The 22,925-nt window shown below is 39.0% G+C and overlaps 1 protein-coding gene and 1 pseudogene across 2 annotated transcripts in view; both read left to right on the top strand.

Moving 5' to 3' along the window:
• Positions 1 to 22,925, top strand: part of TTBK2 (tau tubulin kinase 2) — a gene marked incomplete at its 3' end in the record, with an annotated part of 156,831 nt that overhangs the window by 42,062 nt on the left and 91,844 nt on the right. The window lies entirely within an intron of this gene.
• On the top strand, positions 171 to 5,186 carry LOC308346039 (heat shock protein HSP 90-alpha-like; annotated as a pseudogene). The gene is made up of 5 exons: positions 171 to 242; positions 2,381 to 2,402; positions 2,665 to 3,382; positions 3,568 to 3,846; positions 4,349 to 5,186. The product of its transcript is annotated as a heat shock protein HSP 90-alpha-like (transcript).

Raw genomic sequence — 22,925 nt, 5'->3', positions numbered from 1 at the left:
CTTTTTTTTTTTTTTTTTTTTCCAGCCTTTCTCCTTACTCCCTATTTCTTTGGAGCTGTTCTCAGCTCAATGACGTAGAGGCCACAAATAGGTGCAGCTGTAGCTACCAGTTCCTGGTTTGCACAGATCCTAGGGGTCTGTTTGACTCTCAGACGATGATCCTATAAAGGATGTGTCAGCATCAGTGGCCTGGAGCATGCCACTTCACTTTTCTCCTGCTTGGCCCTGAGGAGATGTTCCAGGTGAGGCAGAATACAGCTCCATAGCCCTTTCCATAGGTTCTCTTGCCTATTTTGGCCACGATTTACCCAGGATTCTATGGGATAAAGGTTGAAGATAACTTTAGTACCTTTTAATGGATGAATTGGAAACCTTAGGATGCTAAGTCTTTCCTTCTATCTTCCATACCATTAACTAAAATGTTTCTCCTACATCCTAGTCCTCACAGCTCTTCATGTTCCAAAAACAAACAGATTTTTATCTTCTGGTCTGTATTTCTTCTTCTTCTTGCTTTTTTTTTTTTTTTTGAAGTTTTAATTTTAATTCCAAGCTCTGTATTTCAGTGAGGCAGCCCTTGACTCTTTTGTTGGCTTCCTAACTTATACCTTCTGTATATTTAATGCCTTACAACTTATTTTGATTAAGGGTGCTTTAGAATCTAGGCCTTTTTGAGAACATTTTATGGGGCTGACTTAGGTTTGCCTCCTTTTGCATAATAACTTCTTACTCACTGGCCCCAATAAAAAGGCTAAGTGTGTAAGGAAAAGATATATAACCAGAGGTTAACCCTTTAAAGGATTGGTTGGTTTTGAACTGATATTCAGGGGCGCCTGGGTGGTGCAGTTGGTTAAGTATCATACTCTTGGTTTCCGCTCAGGTTGTGACCTAAGGGTCATCTCTCTCCCTCTTTCTCTACCCCTCCCCCTGTGCATGCAAGCTTGCTCGCTCTCTCTCAAATAAATCTTTAAATTGATGTTTTTGATAGGTGATATCAGGATTTGTTTCTTGACAAGATAAAAAAATATTCTATGGTGAATTTAGCCAGAACCCTAAGTTTTATTCTTTGTAATAAATCAGTTCCCCTTTTCAAAACTCTCACAGTGTTTTTTCCTGAATACCCTGAATTCTTAGTTTTCTCTCAGTCTTTCCTGTACTTGCTAAACTTAGATTTCCTCGCTCATGCATAACTCTGATTACTAGGATGATCCTTTCTCATCGGCTCTGAAAAATGTGAGCGCTTTAGCATTTTACCCCATCTTTTCTTCTAAACGACCTCCCCTATGGTGCTACCCAGATTACTCTCTTTTCACAACTCTCAGAACCACTCTGGATGTATCTTACTATTCTCTATTGAATCCAGTTTGACTCCAGAATCATACTTGGTTTTTACAAATGTGTTTGAATGTGTTAATCACTGCTGAAGGAAGCAAACCATAAGAGACTCTTAAATATAGGGAACAAACTGAGGGTTGTTGGAGGGGAGGTGGGGGGGATGGAGCAACTGGGTGATGGGCATTAAGGAGGACACATGATGGAATGAGCATTGGGTGTTACATGCAACTGATGAATCACTAAATTCTACCCCGAAACTAACACTGCACTATATGTTAACTGACTTGAATTTACATAAAATTAAAAAAAAAAATACAACTAAACCATCTGTCTGTAGGCCTGTTAGGTAGTACTTCTACATTGAGTTATTATTCTCTAGAGTATCTCTAGTACATAGAAACACAGAACTTAATAAACTTTTCTTTTTATTAACATACATCTCCATATAACCATTTATTTGTGTTTCCTCCTTGTCTCCATTTGGACTATACTGTCTTCAGACCTTTGTCTTTCAGTTCATTTGCTTTGAAACTTGGAGCAAAGGGGATAATTGCCTCCCTAGGCTGTTAGGTTCTTTTTTATCTTTATTCTCTCCCATTTCAGTAAATGTTTTAGGGTGGTATCCTGGCTATCTTCACTTCTCCATTTTTTTTTTTAATATTTTATTTATTTATTTGACAGGCAGAGATCACAAGCAGGCAGAGAGGCAGGAGGAAGCAGGCTCCCTGCTGAGCAGAGAGCCCGATGCGGGATTCGATCCCAGGATCCTGGGATCATGACCCGAGCCGAAAGCAGAGGCTTCAACCCACTGAGCCACCCAGGTTCCCTTCACTTCTCCATTTTAATGAACTCTTGAGCTGTATCTCACCACACCCCTCTTTTTTGTTTTTTTAATAAATACAGTTTTATTTGCAGTGCTGGTGTAAGAGAAAAAAAAAAAAAACTTCTGTCTAGTAATTTCAAACTGATCACTAGTAATTCTGCAGTACCCGAGGAACCTATCATCAATGCTTTTTAAAAGGATTCTTAACAAAAATTTGATACATAGCTAGAATCCTGCAGCAAGACAGGTAAATCTTAAATTTGCCATTTTCCCTAATTTTTATTATGAAGAACTTTAAATATACACAAAAATAGAAATAATGATATAGAGAACATTCTTTGTACCCAGTACTCAACTTCAGTAAGTTATCAGCACTTGGCCAATCTTATTGCAGCTATGTGCTACTCCTTCAACACTTTTTCCCACCTTGCTGGAGTATTTAAAAAGAAATGCTGAGTGGCTTCTGTGTCCCGGTGCTGTGTCATCATGAAGCCTGTGTGGTCCCTTAGCTGTGATACCTGAGGAAACCCAGACCCAAGACCAGCTGATGAAGGAGAAGGTGGTTGAGACATTCACCTTTCAGGTGGGAATCACTCAGTTGATATCCCTGATCATCAGCTCTTTCTACTCGAATAAAGAGATCTTTTTGAGGAAGTTTATTTCAGATTCATCAGATGTTTTGAACAAAATCAGGTATGAAAGCTTGACAGATCCCAGTAAGTTAGATTCTGGGTAAGAGTTGCACATTAATCATGTTCCAGACAGCCAAGATCTAACCCTCGCTATGGTGGATACCGGGATTGGCATGACCAAGGCCAATTTGATCAGTAACCTTGGTACTATTGCCAGGTCTGGAACCAAAGTGTTCTTGGAAACTTTGCAGGCTGGTGCATATTTCTGTAATTGGCCAGTTTGGTGCCTCTTTGATTGCTGAGAAAGTGACTATGATCACCAAACGTAATAATGATGAACAATATGCCTGGGAGTCTTTTGCAGGAGGATCGTTCACAGTTAGGACTGATACAGGTCGACCTGTGGGTCCTGGAACAGAGGTTATCCTGCATCTGAAGGAAGACCAAACTGAGTACTTGGAAGAAAGAAGAGCAAAGATGATTGTGAAGAAACACTCCCAGTTTATTGGCTATATATTACTCTTTTTGTGGAGAAGGAATGTGATAAAGAAGTCAATGATGATGAAGCTGAAGAAAAGGAAGAGGGGGCGCCTGGGTCGCTCAGTTGGTTAAGCGTCTGCTTTCAGCTCAGGTCACGATCCCAGGGTCCCGGGATGGAGTCCCGTGTCAGGCTCCCTGCTCAGTGGGGAGTCTGCTTCTTCCTCTGCCTCTATCCTTCCCCTTGCTCATATTCTCTCTTTCTCTTAAATAAATGAATAAAGTCTTTAAAAAAAAAAAAAGAAAAGAAAGAGGAAAAAAAGAAAAGGAGTCTAATGACTGACCTGCAATAGATGTTGGTTCTGATGAGGTGGAGAAAGAAAGGAAGGTTGGTGATAAGAGAAGAAAAAGATCAAGGAGAAGTACATTGGTCAAGAACTGAACAAGACAAAGCCTATTTGGACCAGAAATCCTGATGATATTATTAATGGAGAATATGGATAATTTTATAAGAGCTTGACCAATGAGTGGAAGGATCACTTAGAAGTGAAGCATTTTTCAATTGAAGGGCAGTTGGAATTCAGATGACAGAACTACAAAAATTTTATGAACATTTATTTTCCTTCCCTCCTTCCCTTCCCTTCCCTCCCCTCCCCTCCCCCTTCCCCCTCCCCTTCCCCTTCCCTTCCCTACCCTACCTTACCCTACCCTACCTTACCTTACCTTTTCTTTTCTTTCTTAGTAGGTTCTACAGCCAGCATGGAGCCCAGTGTGGGGCTTGAACTCATGACCCTGAGATCAAGACCTGAGCTGAGATCAAGAGTCAAATGTTTAACTGGCTGAGCCACCCAGGTACCTCTATGAGCATTTCTCTAAAATATTAAGCTTGGGGGACGCCTGGGTAGCTCAGTCAGTTGAGCCTCTGATTCTTGATTTCAGCTTGGGTCATGATCTCAAGGTCGTGGGATCAAAACTCATGTCAGACTCTGTGCTCAGTGGAGTCTGCATGGGATTCTCTCTCCCTCTGTTCCTCCTCCATCTCCCCCCACCAAATAAATAAATAAATCTTAAAAAACATATTAAGCTTGGAATTACATGAGGACTTTCAAAATCAGAAGAAGCTTTCAGAGCTGTTAAGATACTACACACCTGTTTCTGGTCATTAGATAGTTTCTCTCAAGAACTATTGTACCAGAGTGAAGGAATACCAGAAGCATATCTTTTACATCACAGGTAAGACCCAGGACCAGGTAGCAAATTTGGCTTTGTGGAATGTCTTTGGAAGCATGGCCTAGAAGTATATATGATCAAGTCTCTTGACAAGTGCAGTGTCCAACAGCAGAAGGAATTTGAGGGGAAGACTGTAGTGTCTGTTATCAAATAGGGCTTAGAACTTGCAGAAAATGAAGAAGAGAAAAAAACAGGAAGAGAAAAAAAAGTTTGAAAACCTGTGCAAAATCATGAAGGATATCTTGAAGAAACAAATAAAAAAGGTGCTTGTGTCAAACTGATTGGTGTCATCCTCATGCTGTACTGTCACAAGCACATGTGGCTGGATGGCAAATAAGGAAAGAATCATGAAGGCTCAAGCCATAGATGCAACTCAGCCATGGCTACATGGCAGCAAAGAAGCACTTAAAGATAAAACTCTGACCACTCTATGATCGAGACCTCATGGCAGAAGGCAAAATGACAAGAATGACCAGTGGTCGTCCTGCTCTATGAAACTGCACTTCTGTCCTCCAGCTTCATTCTGGAAGATCCCCAGACATATGCTAACAGGATCTATGGGATGATCAAACTTTGTTTTGTTATCAATGAAGATGACCCCACTGCTGATGATAGCAATACTACTGTGACCAGAAGAGATGTCACCCCTCAAGGGAGAGTATGACATGTCATGTGTAGAAGAAGTAGGCTAAGCTCTAAGCTCCATTCCAAGAATTACTTGTATCTATATTCAATACTTTGTCTTCATTCCCTCTGATGATATATTTTTCTTTATTTTTGTTAACATTTTAAAAATCTGCATGACATGACAGTAACTGCTTAAGGGGAAGATAAGGTTTCTTTCTCTTCTGATATGCTGATACTTAGGAACTAAAGCCCAGCCAGTTTTTCTTTTCTGGTTTCATGTGAACTTATTTAACAGGACAAGGTAACATTTGTTGTAAGATGTATATAACCTTATATTAACCTAATATTAATTGTGTGGGCTAAAGTGTTTAGCTATCAAGCGGATTCCCTAGTAAGACCAAATTTTTTTGTCACTGAAGTGACTGAGCTACACTTTGATGTTTAAAAGAAAAATATTGGTTAAAACAACTTCACCTTCTAGGATCTACTTTTAAAATCTTATATCCCCTGTAGTTACCAACTGTGTGCACCAGGCCTCTAGAAACTAGTATGTTAAAGTGAACCAACTTGATGGGAGTTATTTTTATTATAGGGTTTGTTTTCTGAAGAACATTGTTTAGAGTAGCCAATTACAAGCCCACTTAGGTGTGTTGTGAAGCTGTTCAGAACAGCAAGTTTTGTGAGTGGAAATGTAGTGCTCAAGTCATATTCAGCTTTAAAAGGTTGTAACACATACGAATGAATTTAAGAAAGAAATGGTAGACATTGTATCATGTATAAATACTTCAGTATGTATCTCTACTTAATAGATAAGGGCTCCTTTTTTTTTTTTAATGAAAATATTCTTTATTTCATAGAGTCATGAATTACCAGCCGGTTAGGGAGTCTGTAGGGTTGGAGTGGGGGATATTTGGAGATACATCAAAATTTGACAGATACTACTTTGCCTGCGAATGAGTGCTTTATTGATGATCAGTGATTTTGTAAAACCATTAAATTGCATCTGTGGGAGCCTAGAAAGTCTTAGCCACTTATCCTTCAAAAAAGAAAAAAAAAAGGAATGCTGTGAGAATATATTAGAAGTAGTTTATTTTAAACATTAGGAACGTTTGAGATATCTATATAACTGGAAAAGTGAAATAATAAGCCTGTGGAAACCCCTCAGGTGGCCAGTTTTAATAATGGGCTAGAGAATTTATTGGAGAGGAAGCCCATGTTCACAGTTTTGCTTTTTTTTTTTTTTAAACTAATACACTTTATTTTTGTGGAACTGTTTTAGGTTTACAGAAAAATTGAACAGAAAATACAGAGTTCCCATAGTACCCCTCCCCACCTATAGTTTCCCCTGTTACTAAATACTGTGTTAGTGGGATATGTTTGTTATAATTGGTGAAGCCAATATTGATACATTATTATTAACTAAAGTCTATAATTTATAGTAAGGTACTCCTTTTTTTAAAATAACATAAGCACAGTAGTTTTAAACACCTAACAAAATTATTTCTCAATATCATCTAAGATCTAGCCAATGTTTAATTTCTCCCATTGTCTTAAAAATATCCTATTGTTCTGTCTTTGAGGCATGTTGAGACCTTGTCAGCATTGATCTTGGGAGAGGGAAGTAACTGTTGAGTGAGGAGGACTCGTGGGGGGCATGCTTTGGCTATTGACTGTAGCATTGTCCAGTGGGAAGTAGCAGAAGTACAATATATAGAGAAACATAACTTGTGGTTGATAAAAAAAAAAAGCGACACCTGAGGACCATCTCCACCACTTTCTGCCCATGTGAACCTACTTAGCTCAAATTCCCAAGGGTAATATGGGAACATTAACAACACACAAATTATAGGTTGGTTATGAGAATGAAGTGGTAAAAGTCGAGTGTTTAGCACAATGCCCTCAATAAATGTTAGATTGATTGAAAGCAGTATCCTGTTGTTGACTTGTTCAAATCGAGATTCACATACGCTGCATTTGGTTGACATATCTCTTAAGTCTCTTAGTCTTTGAGAGTTCCACAGTTCCTCCCTCATCCTCCCAATCCCCCCCCCCCCGCCAACCTTTTGCGTGTGTGTGTGTGTGTGTGTGTGTGTGTGTGTGTGTTGCCGTTTATTTGTTGAAGAAATGAAGTTCTTAGTTTGATAGAAGAGTCCAAATTCTGGATTTGGCTAATTGCATATTGGGGTGTCTTTTAACATGTTTCTTGAGCCTCTGTTTTTCCTGTGAACTGGTAGTAGATGCAGAGCCTTGATGAGATTCATGTTGTTGTTATTGCTCTTATTTTTGGCAAGAGTATATGGTCTAGATCTATTGTTTCCATATGGTTGGCAAAATTGTGATTTTTATGATTCTTTTTCTGAATCAAGTTTCTGAACTGGAATTATTCTACCAAGTAGAACTTTATTTCATCAGCTGTTTGTTTCCCCTGAAGGGCAGGATAAAGGCTTGATTTTTCTTCCCTCTTATTTACCAATTCTCAGAAAAATGAGTTTTGTGCCATATGACCAGTGACTTTGTTTTTGTTTTTGTTTTCAATATTTTATGTATTTTATTTCAACTCATTGTGGTGATTGTTATTTTGATGCTCAAATTTTCATGTCTTTGGCTAGTGGAAGCCCTTTCAAGCGGACTGCTGTGTCCTTCTAACTCCAGAGTTCTTTGATACCATCTTTCTTTTCTGGCACAGTCCATATTTCAGACTTTCCTTGAATTTTCCCTGTGCCATTGTTGGAATCAGGAACTCTCTTTCTCCAAGAAGCCCTGTTTCCGTTCATTGAGAAATAATTGAGACCACAGTATGGGTACTAGGGCATTAATTGCTATTGGGTGAACACATTTCTCTCAATAGGTTTTAATTACTAGATTTTGTCTGTTTTATCCTTATGTGCACTTTTCAATGTGTTTGAATTGTTTATTTTTAAAAATACACTTGTATTCTCTTTTAAATTGCAAGCCACTTAAAGAATTACATACACTTAAACTTGATATTTGTATCATGCTCAGTGGCAAAACGATAGCACAAAGTAGTAAAGAATATAATATGGGGTAAGGGTCTATTCCTAACCTTTTAGTCCCAGAGTTCAACTGCTATTCCCTCCCATGAAAGGAATTATCAGAGATCTTCTACACCCTTTGATGGAACTGACGAATCTTGATGAGGGCAAGCACTTTGGAGAAACTTTCATAGACAGTAGTCTATGGATAGACCAGTAGTCTAATCCAAAATGACATATGTCTCTCATTCTTATGACTGGGGAGAGGGAGTAGTTGTACTTTGCAGCAGTCGCTAGAGACTTCAAGCAGGAAGGCAGAAGAGTTGTAGTTACTTTTTTTTTTTATAAGATTTTATTTCTTTGACAGAGAGAGCATAAACAGGGGGAGAGGAAGAAGCAGTCTCCGCATTGAGCAGGGAGCTCAATCCCACTGGGATCATGACCTGAACTGAAGGTAGACAGTTAACTGAGCCACCTAGGAGCCCATGCAGTTGCTCTTCTGTACTAATGACAGTTTTCGCCCCAATCCTCCGCTTGTGCTCTGTAGTCTTTCTTTAGCCTTTTATATACCTATCATCTGTCCTTTTGTTTATTTCAACTTTTACACTTTTTTCCCTAAGGTAATTTTTTGCTTGCCCTGGTTAAAGTTCATCTGTTCCATCAAAGATGTGTTAGGACATCTCTGAGAACTTTATCTGTTCAGTGTGTTCAGTGTGTTTAACATTCTCTACTTGGAAGATTTCACATTACCTGCCAGCTTGGGGATTTGTCTATTGATTACTCTGGATTTAGGAAAAGGACATTTAGGAAATTGAATATGTCTAGGTTATCTTAAGGAGCAGAGAACAATTTCCTTGAAAGAGAGTATAATATATATGTGTGTGTCTTTGTATACACATGTACACATATATTTATATGTGCTTTAAAAGCACAGCGAAAGTCTGGAATCATACAGAGCTCAAGAAGCCAGTGAGAATAGTTATGTTTAGGAATTGGCATTAGGGGGACCAGGAAAGAAGAAAAAATTTTCTAATGTTTCCCTTTATGTCCTTTGGTGCTTAAGAAATTGAAAAGAGTAACACAAACATTTCTTTTATAGTAAAAATGTAGTATAATTTCATAGTGAAAAAACGTAGTATAATGATAATATCTTCAAAATCGGTTCTTACTCTTCCATCTTCTATTTAAATTTCTCAGTGCTTGAAAATACTTAGTAAATTAGTGAAATGCAGTATAATGTAATGTAATAAAAAAGCTGTTCTGTGTTGTGAACTTTATAAATGGTGAGTAATATTTGTAGGGAAATCTGTAGTAGTGTTTGAGTGCTAACTCTACGCTGGAAGATGGATTACTGAATGCTAGGCTTATTCATACTTGTTCTAGTGTATCTAGTTCATGTGTAAGACCTCCCTCTATTTTTTTAAACCCTTTTTAAGGGTACAAATATTCACGGTAAAAGGTTTAAAAATGAGAGAAGGATAAAGTGAAAAGTAAGTTTGCTTTCTCTTAGCCCCCAACTTCCTCCTAAACTAACCACTGTTACTGGTTTCTTGTGTTTTTTCCAGAAACATTCAATACATATTTTGTCATCTATTTTTATACACACATATATAATCATGTGATATATATCCTATATACATAAATCATATGGAATCATAATCATGTATAAAATCATATGATTACTATGATATATAATGACTGTGTGCATGCATGTGTATGTGAAACAACCCTCTCACCCATATCCCTCAACAACATGTGCAACCATAATATATATATATTTTTCTGCAACTTGATGTGACCCCCTAATATTCAGACAGTAAGACTCATATTTTACATATCTTTATGTTCTGTAGCAGGAGCGATTGTTCAAACATACTGATTGGATCATGTTACTCCCAACATTTGCTAAAACACTTAAGGGCCTTCATTTTCTCAGGTAAAGTCTAGCCACCTTAACCTGGCATGCAAGACCTTGAACTGATTCCTGCCTGCTTCTCTAGCCTCTTTACCAGAAACTGTTGGCTTACACTTGGAGTGTTGGTTATCCTGAACTTTTTTCAGTTTCTTAAACAGTTTATGGCCTGTCATCTGAATTCTGCTTCCTCTGTCTCCTACTACTTTTTCTTCTTCTTTTAAAAAATTATAACAGTCCTAGTATTTATAAAAGTCCACAGATAAAATAAGATTTGAAGAAATAAAACAAAGTACAGTTAAAAACTTCACTTTTCCTAAGCATATAATACCCAAAAGAATATATGCTTAAAAAATGCGATCCTACTGGCTTCCTTGTTCCCTTTTCCACAGTAAGGTTAATACAGGATTTGCTTATCTTTACTTTTTAACTTCTTGTAATCAAAGTTCTATAAATAGTTTCAATAATCAGTTCGACAAAGTGTGTTGTGAAAAACAGTAGTCCAGGTTCTGGTTCCAGATAAGATGGAGTAAGCACACTTCACCCTGTCTCTCCCACTGAATGCAGCTAAAAAACCTGGACAGAATGCTTGGAGTGGCTATTTGAGGACTCTGAAAAATAAATAGTAGGAGGCAGATTGGGGAAGAAGACCAGAATTCAAAGTACCTCTGAACCGGCGGTGAGTTTACCATTTTTTTTCTTCCGGTATGCCCCAGCCTGAACTTAATGTATCCTGAAACTTGGAAGTGAGCATTATTAATACGGACAGAAAAAGCACCAGGAGAAGCCCTCTGGTTCTGACTCAAGGAGCGGAAGGGATCTCCTTCCCACATCCTTCTCTTTTTTCTTCTTCTTCTTTTTTTTTTTTTTTCCTTTTCTTCACTTTCTTCCACCCCAGGCCTCAAGCAGTCCTTGGCAGAAGCTGCAGTGGCCTCAATGGGGGCAGGCAGGAGCCTAAATCTCAGAGGGAGGGGAGACTTCCTCCCAGATTGGAGGAGCTTTGGTATCAAGAGAGTGCGGCAAATCCCATTGTTTTCTTCTCCCTCTGCTCTTCTTTTGCTTAGCCCTGATGTGGGCGCAGTCATGGGAAGTACATGGCAGAGTGGGGTTAATGAAGTCCCAGCCTCCTGCTGGAAAGGTGGAAAAGGGGAGCCCCAGGGAACCAAAAGATTGCAAGACAATGAGGAGCTTAGAAAACTGACTACTTAAGGTTGGTTATGGACTCATGAGCTGACTCCCAAGCTGACATGTATGAGTCTGATTCCTAATCAGCATACAGAAACATCAAGGACTGAATTATGGGATAGACCACCCCTAACTCCCAAACTGGACACTGCATGGTACAGTTATGAAACTGTATGTATGACTGCAGAGGGTTTGCAAACTGAATTGTAATTGGAAATACAACTCACAGAAGGCTGGTCAGAACTTGAAATGTGAACCCAACGGGTCAAATCAATTACTGGCTAAAACAAGCACACCAGCATTCTCAGTGGGGCTTAAATAAGATCCAGAGTATCATAACATAATATCCAAATGTCCAGAATACAATCTAGAATTACTCAGCTTAAAAAGAACCAGAAAAATTGAACTTACATGGGAAAAGACAGTGAACAGATTTGATGCCAAGATCACACATATGTTAAAATTATCTGAAAAGTAGTTTTAAAATCAGCTATTATGACCATGTTCAAGGATTGAACGGGAAGATAGAAAGTCTCAGCAAAGAAATAGAAGATACGAAGAACTAAATGGAGATTTTAGAACTAAGAAATACAATGATGGAAATTAAAATTCATTAAAAGGGCTCAATAGCAGAGTAGACATGACAATGAAAGAGTCTGCACTTAAAAATGGGTCAACAGAAGTGGTCCAATTTGAATAACAGGGAAAAGGTTAAAAATAAATATACAGCTTCAGGGACCTATGAAACTATGATAAGGTCTTACATTTGTGTCATCGGAGACCCAGAATGAGAAGAGAATGAATGTGATCCATCAAAAATACTTGAAGAAATAATGGCACAAAGATTAAAAAGGAAGAAATAAAACTGCCCCTATTTGCAGATGGCATAATCATCTATGTAGAAAATCCCAAGCAATCCACAAAGAAATGCCTAGAGTAAATGAGTTTAGCAAGTGATTCATGGTCAGCTCACAAAAAACAATCATATTTCTATATACTAGTGATACAACAATTGAAAACTGAATTAAAGATATTTATAGTAGCTTCCCTAAAGTGAAACTCTTAGGTATAAATGCAACAAAATATGTATAAGATCTCTATGGTGAGAATTATAGAACCCTGATTTTAAAAAAAAAATCAAAGGATAGTTAAGTAAATAGAGAAAAATGTATTTATGAATTTGAAGAATCACAATAGTAAAGATGTTGATTTTCCCCAAATTGATCTATAGATTTAATGCAGTACTAATAAAAACAATCCCAACAGCACTATTTCTGGTTATAAGCTGATTCTAAAATTTCTTTACAAAGGTAAAGGGCCTAGAATAGCCAAAACCATTTTTTTGAAAGATTTTATTTATTTGAGAGAGAGAGAGGGTGAGGGAGAGGGGCAGAGAGAAAAGAAGTGGACTCCCCGCTGAGCAGGGAGTCCAATGTGGGGCTTAGTCCCAGGACCCTGGGATCATGACCTGAGTTGAAGGCAGATGCTTAACGGATGGAGCCACCCAGGCCTCCCAAAACAATTCTGAAAAAGAAAAATGTTGGAAAAGATCAAGCTACATGATTTAAAAACAGGATGAAGCTATCATCATGAAGACTGTGGTATCGGCAAAGCAAAAGGCATGTAGAGCAATGAGATAGAATAGAGATCGCATAAATAGGCGCACACAACCATGGCCAGTAATTTTTTACAAAGTGACAAAATGGAAAAAGAAAAATCTTTTCAGTAAGTGATGCCGGAACAATTGGATATCCACATACAAATATAATGAACATTGACCTAAACTACACAATATATGAAAATGAACTTTAAATGTACCACACATCTAAATTTGAAATATAAAAATGTACGGCTTTTAGAAGAAGACAGGAGAAAATCTTCATAACCTGGGTGTAGACAAGAAGTTCTTTCGCATTACACCAAAAGCATGATTCATAAAAGAAGAAATTGATGAATTGGACTTCATCAAATTAAAACCATTGCTTGCAAAGACACTGTTTAAAGAATTAAAAGGCAGATTATAGGCTGGAAGAAAAGATTTGCAAATCATATACCTGCAAAGAACTTATATTTGGAATATGTAAAGAACCCTGAAAACTCAACAGTAGGAAAACAAGCCACTTAAAAATGTTTAATAGGCTTTGGCAAGAGGATATAGAGTGGCACATCAGCTCATGAAAAGATGTTTAGCATAACTAGCCATTAGGGGAATGCAAATTAAGTGCAAATGGTGAACTACTACTGTACTTCCATTAGAATGACTTAAATCAAAGTTGTTGTCAGTACCAAGTGCTGAGGAGGATGTGGAGCAACTGGAACCCTCACATATTGCTGGTAGGGATGCAGAGTGATTCAGTTCCTCTGGAAAACAATTAAGCATATACTTATATGTCAAACATGGATTTACTGTATGATCCAGCAACCCTACCCCTAAGCATTTAACCTTGAGAAATGAAAATTTGTGTTCATATATTTCTATCAACTTTATTCTTACTTGTCAAAAATGTATACTTCAAAGAAAAGAGTGAATGGATAAATCAGTGTTGGTATATTCATACAGTAGAATACTATTTGGCAATAAAAAACAACGAGCTACTGATTTGCACATCTCTTGATTTCCTCTCCTTAGGTAAGTCTCTGTAGGGACCTCCTAGTCAGCTCCAGTCCAGCTTGGTGTTTTTGTTCACAAGTATCATCCTTGGATCACCCTTCATTGTCTTCTTGGGGATTCTCTTTGATTCTCTTTTATACTGTATGCCTCGTTGAATCCCTTTCTCTTTTTTTTATTTTTATTTTCATTTTAGTGAAATGAAATTTCACTAAATTTTATTTTTATTTTCATTTTAGTGAAGTACCTCTTCTAAATAGTTTCCTGAGTAAAGGATGCCAGGAGGTATGTCTTTGAGACCTCTCTTGCAAGTCTGAAAGTTTTTAATACTACCCTGATGTTTAAGTGAAAAACTGGCTGGATATAGAATTCCGGATTGAAAATAATTTTACTACCAAAATTTGTCTTCATACTCCCTGTAGCGGTTGAGAAGTATAATTCTGTTATGATTCATGTTACTTTGGAAACATATAATTTTTTCTCTCTTCCCCCAGGGTTTTGCAATTTCATGATGATATACCATAGTATGGGTATGTTTTCTTTTTTTTTTTTTTATATATATTTTTTTATTTTAATAAACATATAATGTATTTTTATCCCCAGGGGTACAGGTCTGTGAATCGTCTGGTTTACACATTTCACAGCACTCATCATAGCCCATACCCTCCCCAATGTCCATTTCCCCACCACCCTCTCCCGTCCCCCTTCCCCCCCGCAACCCTCAGTCTGTTTCTTGAGATTGAGTCTTTTATGGTTTGTCTCCCTCCCAATCCCATCTTTTCATTTTTTCTTTTCCTACCTCCCCCCAAACCCCCCACCTTGCATCTCCACTTCCTCATATCAAAGAGATCATATGATAGTTATATTTCTCCGATTGACTTATTTCGCTAAGCATGATACCCTCTAGTTCCATCCACGTCATCGCAAATGGCAAGATTTCATGTCTTTTGATGGCTGCATAGTATTCCATTGTGTATATATACCACATCTTCTTTATCCATTCATCTGTTGATGGACATCTAGGCGCTTTCCACAGTTTGGCTATTGTGGACATTGCTGCTATAAACATTCGGGTGCACGTGCCCCTTCGGAGCACCACGTTTGTATCTTTAGGATATATACCCAGGAGTGCAATTGCTGGGTCGTAGGGTAGCTCTATTTTCAGTTTTTTGAGGAACCTCCACACTGTTTTCCAGAGTGGTTGCACCAGCTTGCATTCCCACCAACAGTGTAGGAGGGTTCCCCTCTCTCCGCATCCTCGCCAGCATCTGTCATTTCTTGACTTGTTAATTTTAGCCATTCTGACTGGTGTGAGGTGGTATCTCATTGTGGTTTTGATTTGTATTTCCCTGATGCCGAGTGATGTGGAGCATTTTTTCATGTGTCTGTTGGCCATCTGGATGTCTTCCTTGCAGAAATGTCTGTTCATGTCCTCTGCCCATTTCTTGACTGGATTATTTGTTCTTTGGGTATTGAGTTTGATAAGCTCTTTATAGATTTTGGATACGAGCCCTTTATCTGATATGTCGTTTGCAAATATCTTCTCCCATTCTGTCAGTTGTCTTTTGGTTTTGTTAACTGTTTCCTTTGCTGTGCAAAAGCTTTTGATCTTGATGAAATCCCAATAGTTCATTTTTGCCCTTGCTTCTGTTGCCTTTGGCAATGTTCCTAGGAAGAAGTTGCTGCGGTTGAGGTCAAAGAGGTTGCTGCCTGCATTGTCCTCAAGGATTTTGATAGATTCCTTTCGCACATTGAGGTCCTTCATCCACTTTGAGTCTATTTTCGTGTGTGGTGTAAGGAAATAGTCCAATTTCATTTTTCTGCATGTGGCTGTCCAATTTTCCCAGCACCATTTGTTGAAGAGGCTGTCTTTTTTCCATTGGATATTCTTTCCTGCTTTGTCGAAGATTAGTTGACCATAGAGTTGAGGGTCTATTTCTGGGCTCTCTACTCTGTTCCATTGGTCTATATGTCTGTTTTTGTGCCAGTACCATACTGTCTTGATGATGACAGCTTTGTAATAGAGCTTGAAGTCTGGAATTGTGATGCCACCGACTTTGGCTTTCTTTTTCAATATTCCTTTGGCTATTCGAGGTCTTTTCTGGTTCCATATAAATTTTAGGATTATTTGTTCTATTTCTTTAAAAAAATGGATGGGATTTTGATAGGGATTGCATTAAATGTGTAGATTGCTTTAGGTAGAATAGACATTTTCACAATATTTGTTCTTCCAATCCATGAGCATGGAATATTTTTCCATTTCTTTGTGTCTTCCTCAATTTCTTTCATGAGTACTTTATAGTTTTCTGAGTATAGATTCTTTGCCTCTTTGGTTAGATTTATTCCTAGGTATCTATCTTATGGTTTTGGGTACGATTGTAAATGGGACTGACTCCTCAATTTCTCTTTCTTCTGTCTTGTTGTTAGTGTAAAGAAATGCGACTGATTTCTGTGCATTGACTTTATATCCTGACACTTTACTGAATTCCTGTATAAGTTCTAGCAGTTTTGGAGTGGAGCCTTTTGGGTTTTCCACATATAGTATCATATCATCTGCAAAGAGTGATAGTTTGACTTCTTCTTTGCCGATTTGGATGTCTTTAATTTCTTTTTGTTGTCTGATTGCTGAGGCTAGGACTTCTAGTACTATATTGAACAGCAGTGGTGATAACGGACATCCCTGCCGTGTTCCTGACCTTAGCGGAAAAGCTTTCAGTTTTTCTCCATTGAGAATGATATTTGCGGTGGGTTTTTCATAGATGGCTTTGATAATATTGAGGTATGTGCCTTCTATCCCTACACTTTGAAGAGTTTTAATCAGGAAGGGATGCTGCACTTTGTCAAACGCTTTTTCAGCATCTATTGAGAGTATCATATGGTTCTTACTCTTTCTTTTATTAATGTATTGTATCACATTGATGGATTTGCGGATGTTGAACCAACCTTGCAGCCCTGGAATAAATCCCACTTGGTCGTGGTGAATAATCCTTTTAATGTACTGTTGGATCCTATTGGCCAGTATTTTGGTGAGAATTTTCGCATCTGTGTTCATCAAGGATATTGGTCTGTAATTCTCTTTTTTGGTGGGATCCTTGTCTGGTCTTGGGATCAAGGTGATGCTGGCCTCATAGAATGAGTTTGGAAGTTTTCCTTCCATTTCTATTTTTTGGAACAGTTTCAGGAGAATAGGAATTAATTCTTCTTGAAATGTTTGGTAGAATTCCCCTGGGAAGCCGTCTGGTCCCGGACTTTTGTTTGTTTGGAGATTTTTGATGACTGTTTCAATCTCCTTACTGGTTATGGGTCTGTTCAGGTTATCTATTTCTTCCTGGTTCAGTTGTGGTAGTTTATACATCTCTAGAAATGTATCCATTTCTTCCAGATTGTCAAATTTGTTGCCATAGAGTTGCTCGTAGTATGTTCTTATAATTGTTTGTATTTCTTTGGTGTTGGTTGTGATCTCTCCTCTTTCATTCATGATTTTATTTATTTGCGTCCTTTCTCTTTTCTTTTTGATAAGTCTGGCCAGGGGCTTATCAATCTTATTAATTCTTTCAAAGAACCAGCTCCTAGTTTTGTTGATTTGTTCTATTGTTTTTTTAGTTGCTATTTCATTGATTTCTGCTCTGATCTTTATGATTTCTCTTCTCCTGCTGGGTTTAGGCTTTCTTTGTTGTTCTCTCTCCAGCTCCTTTAGGTGTAGGGTTAGGTTGTGTATTTGAGACCTTTCTTGTTTCTTGAGAAAGGCTTGCACTGCTATATATTTTCCTCTCAGGACTGCCTTTGTTGTGTCCCACAGATTTTGAACTGTTGTGTTTTCATTATCATTTGTTTCCATGAATTTTTTCAATTCTTCTTTAACTTCCTGGTTGACCCATTCATTTTTTAGAAGGATGCTGTTTAGTCTCCATGTATTTGCGTTCTTTCCAAATTTCCTCTTGTGATTGAGTTCGAGCTTCAGAGCATTGTGGTCTGAAAATATGCAGGGAATGATCTCGATCTTTTGGTACCGATTGAGACCTGATTTATGACCCATGATGTGGTCTATTCTGGAGAATGTTCCATGTGCACTAGAGAAGAATGTATATTCTGTTGCTTTGGGATGGAATGTTCTGAATATATCTGTGATGTCCATCTGGTCCAGTGTGTCATTTAAGGCCTTTATTTCCTTGTTGATCTTTTGCTTAGATGATCTGTCCATTTCAGTGAGGGGAGTGTTAAAGTCCCCTGCTATTATTGTATTACTGTCGATGTATTTCTTTGATTTTGTTATTAATTGGTTTATATAGTTGGCTGCTCCCATGTTAGGGGCATAGATATTTAAGATTGTTAGGTCTTCTTGTTGGACAGACCCTTTGAGTATGATATAGTGTCCTTCCTCATCTCTTATTATAGTCTTTGGCTTAAAATCTAATTGATCTGATATAAGGATTGCCACCCCAGCTTTCTTCTGATGTCCATTAGCATGGTACATTGTTTTCCACCCCCTCACTTTAAATCTGGAGGTGTCTTCGGGTCTAAAATGAGTTTCTTGTAGGCAGCATATTGATGGGTTTTGTTTTTTTATCCATTCTGATACCCTGTGTCTTTTGATTGGGGCATTTAGCCCATTAACATTCAGGGTAACTATTGAGAGATATGAATTTAGTGCCATTGTATTGCCTGTAAGGTGATTGTTACTGTATATTGTTTCTGTTTCTTTCTGATCTACTACTTTTAGGGTCTCTCTTTGCTTAGAGGACCCCTTTCAATATTTCCTGTAGAGCTGGTTTGGTGTTTGCAAATTCTTTCAGCTTTTGTTTGTCCTGGAAGCTCTTTATCTCTCCTTCTATTTTCAATGATAGCCTAGCCGGATATAGTATTCTTGGCTGCATGTTTTTCTCGTTTAGTGCTCTGAATATATCATGCCAGTTCTTTCTGGCCTGCCAGGTCTCTGTGGATAGGTCTGCCGCCAATCCCTTGTATGTTACAGACTTCTTTTCCCGGGCTGCTTTCAGGATTTTCTCTTTGTCGCTAAGACTTGTAAATTTTACTATCAGGTGACGAGGTGTGGATCTATTTTTATTGATTTTGAGGGGCGTTCTTAGCATCTCCTGGATTTTGATGTTTGTTCCTTTTGCCATATTAGGGAAATTCTCTCCAATAATTGTCTCCAATATACCTTCTGCTCCCCTCTCTCTTTCTTCTTCTTCTGGAATCCCAATTATTCTAATGTTGTGTCGTCTTATGGTGTCACTTATCTCTCGAATCCTCTCCTCGTGTTCCAGTAGTTCTTTGTCTCTCTTTTGCTCAGCTTCTTTATTCTCTGTCATTTGGTCTTCTATGTCACTAATTCTTTCTTCTGCCTCATTTATCCTGGCAGTGAGAGCTTCCATTTTTGATTGCACCTCATGAATAGCTTTTTTGATTTCAACTTGGTTAGATTTTAGTTCTTTTATTTCTCCAGAAAGGGCTTTTATCTCTCCGGAGAGGGTTTCTCTAATATCTTCTATGCCTTTTTCGAGCCCGGCTAGAACCTTGAGAATTGTCATTCTGAACTCTAGATCTGTCATGCTACCTATGTCTGTATTGATTAGGTCTCCAGCCTTCGGTACGGCCTCTTGTTCTTTTTTTTGAGGTGAGTTTTTCCGCCTTGTCATTTTGTCCAGGTAGGATTTGCTTTCTCCTGCTGTGGAATTCCGCTGTTCTTGGTGACTGAAGTTGGTTTTGGATGGGTTTCTTGTTGATCTTCTGGGGGAGGGGCCTGTTGTAGTGATTCTCAAGTGTCCTTGCCGCAGGCGGAATTGCACCGCCCTTGCCAGGGGCCGGGCTAAGCAATCTGCTCGGGTTTGCTTTCGGGAGCTTTTGTTCCCTGAGCGCTTTCCGTAGAGTTCCGGAGGACGGGAATGAAGATGGCGGCCTCCCAATCTCTCGGCCTGGAGGAGCCGAGAGCTTGGGGTTCCGCTCCTCAGTGCGCTCTCAGAGCAAAGCGCCCAACAGCCCCGCCTCCCTGGCTTGCGGTCGCGCCTCGAGGAAAGCAGTCAATTGTTGGAGCTGGAGAAAAGCGCCGGGTTGCTTTTGTCTCCGTGGCCTCCGGCCGCGCTCGGAGCCCACCCAGCCTGCGACCGGCACAAGGTAACTCCGGGCTTAGAGCTCACTCCTCGGCTTTGTCGCTATTGCCGGCTTCCCCGCTCTAATACCTGCGAGCTCTGCGGCACTCAGACACCCCCAGTCCTTCTGTGATCCCGCGGGTCCTGGGGTTATGCTGACCCCGCCTGGGTTTCCCCCCGGTTTAGCCTCTGGAGCGATGTCTCCCAGTGGAGCCGACTTTTAAAAGTCCCGATTTTGTGCTCCGTCGCTCCGCCGCTTGCCGGGTGCCGGCCCCTCCCCCTGGGGTCTATCTTCCCGTCGCTTTGGATTCACTTCTCCGCAGGTCCTACCTTTCAGAAAGTGATCGATTTTCTGTTTCTGGGATTGTTGCTCTTCTTCTCTTCGATTTCCCGTTGGATTTGTAGGTGTTCACAATGGTTAGATAAGCTATCTAGCTGATCTTCTGCTACCTGATGTCGTCTCAGCCTGCTACTTCTCCGCCATCTTGACTCCTCCCCCTATGGGTATGTTTTCATCTAGTGTGCCTGCCTTTGTCCTTCATTGAAACTTGTGATTTGAAAGTTTTTCTCAGGAAGTTTTCTTGAATTATTTTGTTGATGTTTTCCACCCCCTTAATTTAAAAAAAAAATTTTTTTTTTGTTATTTATTTATTTGAGAGAGAATGAGTGAGAGAGAGCATGAGAGAGGAGAATATCAGAGGGAGAAGCAGACTCCCCAAAGAGCTGGGAGCCCGATGCGGGACTCAATCCTGGAAGTCCGGGATCATGACCTGAGCCGAAGGCAGTCGCTCAACCAACTGAGCCACCCAGGCGCCCCCACCCCCTTAATTTTTTATCCCTTCTTTTCTGGAATACTTGCTATGCTGATATTGGGTCTCTTGGAATGGTTCCCCAATTCTTGACTTTTACTCTCCTATTTTTACATACATTTGTTCATATATTTTTGTAATTAACAAGTACGTTTTTTAAATAGAGAGGATGATAAAATTGTGCTTTTTTTTTCCATTCTAACCACAAAAACCTGATAGTTTTAAATTGACCATTATGATAGGATAGTTTTGTTTAAAAGATAGAATTCCCTTCTGATCCACTTAATCTACTGATTTCTCACAGTGCTTATTTTTGTTCATAGAAACTATCATTTGATCTTGTATTGTCATATTATCTTATAAGGTTGTTTCTTTCAAAAAGATTGTAAATTCTTTGATGAAAGGACGTATACCTTATATTTTTCTGTGTTCCTTGGTATAGTTGTTTCATGAGCTGTTATTGTTAGGTTGGGTGTGGTTTGTTTGTTTGGTGTGGTGTGAGTGGTTAAGTAAAAAGAAATGATGGGTAAGGATGCTAAGACTGGTTTTGTTGTATCCTTAGCAGTATAATAGTCCAGCTTTGCAGAATCCCAGTATTTGCTACTTTCCCACTAACCTGAAATTTGTTCTTTGAGTTCCAGAGCATCCCCATTCGTGGGTTTGGGATACTTTTTTTTTTTTTTTTTTGCTTTATTTTGTTTTATTTTATTTTTTCAGTGTTCCAAGATTCATTGTTTATGTACCACATCCAGTGCTCCATGCAATATGTGCCCTCCTCAGTACCCACCACCAGGATCACCCATCCCTCACCGCCCTCCCCTCTAAAACCCTCAGTTTGTTTCTCAGAGTCCATAGTGTCTCATGGTTCATCTCCCCCTCCTATTTCCCCAATTCACTTTTCCTTTCTTTCTCCTAATGTCCTCCATACTATTGCTTATGTTCTACAAGTAAGTGAAACCATATGATAATTGACTTTCTCTGCTTGACTTCTTTTATTCAGCATAATCTCCTCCAGGCCCGTCCATGTTGGTACAAAAGTTGGGTGTTCATTCTTTCTGATGGCTGAGTAATACTCTGTTGTATATATGGACCACATCTTCTTTATCCATTCGTCTCTTGAAGGGCATCTTGGCTTTTTCCACAGTTTGCCAATTGTGGATGTTGCTGCTATGAACATTGGGGTGCACATGGCCCTTCTTTTCACTACATCTGTATCTTTGGGGTAAATACCCAGTGGTGTGATTGCAGGGTCATAGGGTAGCTCTATTTTTAATTTCTTTTCTTTTCTTTTTTTTTTTTTTTAATATGTCAGTGAGGTTCTAACATCTCAACCTCATTGATCAGATTTTTTTTTTTAAGATTTTATTTATTTATTTGACAGCCAGAAATCACAAGTAGGCAGAGAAGCAGGCAGAGAGAGAGAGAGAGAGAGGAGGAAGCAGGCTCCCCGCTGAGCAGAGAGCCCGACACGGGGCTCGATCCCAAGACCCCGGGATCATGACCTGAGCCGAAGGCAGAGGCTTTAATCCGCTGAGCCACCCAGGCGCCCCTCTATTTTTAATTTCTTAAGGAATCTCCATACTGTTGTCCAAAGTGGCTGCACCAACTTGTGTTCCCACCAACAGTGTAAGAGGGTTCCCCTTTCTCCACATCCTCTCCAACACTTGTTTCCTGTCTTGTTGATTTTGGCCATTCTAACTGGTGTAAGGTGGTATCTCAATGTGGTTTTGATTTGAATCTCCCTGATGGCTAATGATGATGAACATTTTTTCATGTGTCTGTTAGCCATTTGTATGTCTTCTTTGGAGAATTATCTGTTCATGTCTTCTGCCCATTTTTTGACATGATTATCTGTTTTTTTGGGTGTTAAGTTTGAGGAGTTCTTTACAGATCTTGGATATTAGCCCTTTGTCTGTGGTGTCATTTGCGAATATCTTCTCCCATTCCATGGGTTGCCTCTTTTGTTGACTGTTTCCTTTGCTGTGCAGAAGCCTTTTATCTTGAAGTCGGGTTTAGGGTACTTTTAACTAGCTTTTTACTTTATTACTAAATGGCTTTTTTTATTTAAAAAGGAAAATAATCAATGCCTCTTTTGATTGTTTTACTTTCTCAGGCATATAAAAATCATATAAAATTATTTGCCTTTTATGTGGCATTGTTATTCATTAATATTTAATGCTGGGGTGTAGACCACCATACCATCACTTG

This window comes from Martes martes, assembly GCF_963455335.1.
Source record: "Martes martes genome assembly, chromosome: 7".
Classification (NCBI taxonomy): Eukaryota; Metazoa; Chordata; class Mammalia; order Carnivora; family Mustelidae; genus Martes; species Martes martes.
The sequence above is the reverse complement of the archived record's forward strand: the minus strand, read 5'-3'. Positions and strand labels throughout refer to the sequence as shown.